Source organism: Pteropus vampyrus, unplaced genomic scaffold (assembly GCF_000151845.1).
Source record: "Pteropus vampyrus isolate Shadow unplaced genomic scaffold, Pvam_2.0 Scaffold339, whole genome shotgun sequence".
NCBI classification, from domain to species: Eukaryota; Metazoa; Chordata; class Mammalia; order Chiroptera; family Pteropodidae; genus Pteropus; species Pteropus vampyrus.
The window spans coordinates 1,841,924-1,844,453 of NW_011889120.1; the positions used below are offsets into that span (position 1 = coordinate 1,841,924).

Sequence of the window (2,530 nt, forward strand, 5' to 3'; positions counted from 1 at the left end):
GATCTGGGAAAGTAAGTTCATGATCCCAGCCATGTATAACAACAATTACTACAGGAATCAGGGGATTCTGCAGAGCCAGGGGAACCAAACTGGGAAATGAAAAATCATCTAGAAACTTAGCGATCACAAGGCCTCAAGTCATAATCTTCAAGTTCCCCTCTCATGGACATAGTCAGCATTTTCTAGGGCCCTCAGCCAATATTTCTCCCTTTCTGGTTTGTTTCCCCATGCGCGCAAATGTATTCCACAGTTATTTTTACTTGGTTCTCCCTTAATTAATGGGTTTTCATCAAACAAAATGTCTTAGAATCTGTCATTTCAGAATCCTATCTCTGAATGTTAATTTTCCTAATCTAGGACTCTTCTATCTAAGCCAGCAAACAAGGAGACTCATTTTCTACTTCTTTCCACTGAGTTTTAGAACTTATTACTACTTCACTGGATCCTTTCAGGCGAATCTGAGTCTGTCACTTTTATCCACCCATTGGTTCTGTCTATCATGGAAGCAGTAAGTGATGGGGAACAGAAGTAGGCATGAAATTCAAAACCACAATGGTAAGCATGTAAGCTGGTACTGGGGTTACAGGGCCCTTATTTTCTGCAACTGGGGTGGACCATTCCTATTGGCCTGTTCTTGGTATGACACCAACGTAATGATACAGTAAGGTCAAAAGTCAGGATTGGAAGAAAAGACATATCAGGTAAATATTTACAAAAATAAAGATGTATTAACTGTATTTATTTCATTAAAATGGACTTTAAATTTAAAAAAAAACACTATAAAGATAAACAAATAAAAGAATAGGAAAAATTCACCATGAAAATATAAAAGTTCTGAACTTGCTTGTACCCAATAACATAGTCTTAGTTCAAAATGGATTGGTAAATTTAACTACTTCAAATTGAAAATTTTTTGTATGACCAAAGAGACTATTAACAAAGAATAATATCTTAGCCACAGATTTGATACCTGTCTGCAACAAAAATATCAAAAAATAGGGGTGAGGAATTAGAATAATAAATTATTAAAAAGGTTACTACAAATAAATATGAAAAAGATAAAGAAGCCAATCAAAAATGGACAAAAGTCATGAATTGGCAATTCAAGTAGAAGAAAAATGTATGACTGATAAACATATGAAAAGATTAACATTGCATTAATCAAAGTCGAACCATATAAAATACCATTTCATACCCATCAGATAAGCAAAAACCAAAAAGTCTGAAAATACCAACTGTTGATGAGGACACAGAGTGCTGAGAATTTTCATTCACTGCTCATAGAAGTTGCGAATTGCATAATGGCTTTGGAGAGCAATTTGGCTCTATTTCATAAAGTTGAACACGCATATATACTCTTTAACCTAGCATTTCAGTTCTAGGCAAATACCCTATAAATACCCTATAAATTATTGCTCCTGTGCTCAAAGACATACACAAGAATGTTCAGAACAGTATTGTTTGAAATGGCAGGAAAAAGGAAAGGAAGCAACCTAAATGTCCATCAGTAAGAAAATTTGTTTAACCTTGAATCCTCTGAGGATGAATGTTAATCCAATTAGTTCAAATAATTGCACAAATCTCAGGGGTTCTATGTCAGAACACCTTTTTTGGATAGATTTAAAGGCTTATAGTATTTCTTTCCTGTATCCCTTTCATGCATACGAATAAGTTTAAACATTCCAAATAGGTGAAACATGCACTCTTGGGGTAGTAACTGAAGAAAGCTGTGTGGCTGTGCCTCCCACAGTAGCTCATGGGGTTGAAATGCCTTGTTGAATTTACCAAGGTTCAGTTACTGGCCCTCAGAAACTTGTCACTTCATTAAAGGTGATTCTGTGTCCCTAGCAGGACACATATCAACCAAGAGACTGATAAATGAAATAGGAATATCAACTTTTTTTTTTTTTACACCTACAGCACCTGGTCTTCCTAGGTGGTCTCCTATCCAAGTACTAACCAGGCCTGACCCTGCTTAGCTTTCGAGGTCAGATGGGTTCGGGCTTGTTCAGGGTGGCAGGGCCGCAGATGTCAACTTCTTAACTCATAATGAGATGTGGGACTACTTGAGAGCCATGAGAAACACATTCTAATCAGAAAATATTCTGATGAGCATGGAGTTACTTGCATTTAGCTAAGATACGTTAGCTAGAATTTAAGCATCATGAGGGTAAAGGTTTTTGTTTGATTTTTCTCTGCTATAATCACTATAGAGACTACAACACTTGATACAATAAAAATCTGTTAAACAAATGAAATATGTAAACAAATATTAAATAAGGAGAGACTGATGTATCCATCTCCACAATATGCAAAGACCCATCTCAAGAGTTAACTACTGAGTTCTTGCATCAGAATATTCTTGTTCCAGTATAGGGCCGAATTGAGCAGTGCCAATTGGCCTCTGCGATTCTTTTTCTATGTTTCCAGGACTGATCCTAAGCAGACACCTTTAGTTGCCTCCTCTACCCATTTCAAGACATAAAAGGAAGACTTCTGGGGTATTTGGGGAAAGATGCTGCTTCCCAGA

The 2,530-nt window shown here is 36.5% G+C and overlaps 1 pseudogene; it reads right to left on the minus strand.

Moving 5' to 3' along the window:
• Nucleotides 1-1,911: 1,911 nt before the first annotated feature.
• On the minus strand, nt 1,912-2,030 carry LOC111730902 (annotated as a pseudogene).
• Between the last annotated feature and the right edge of the window lie 500 nt (nt 2,031-2,530).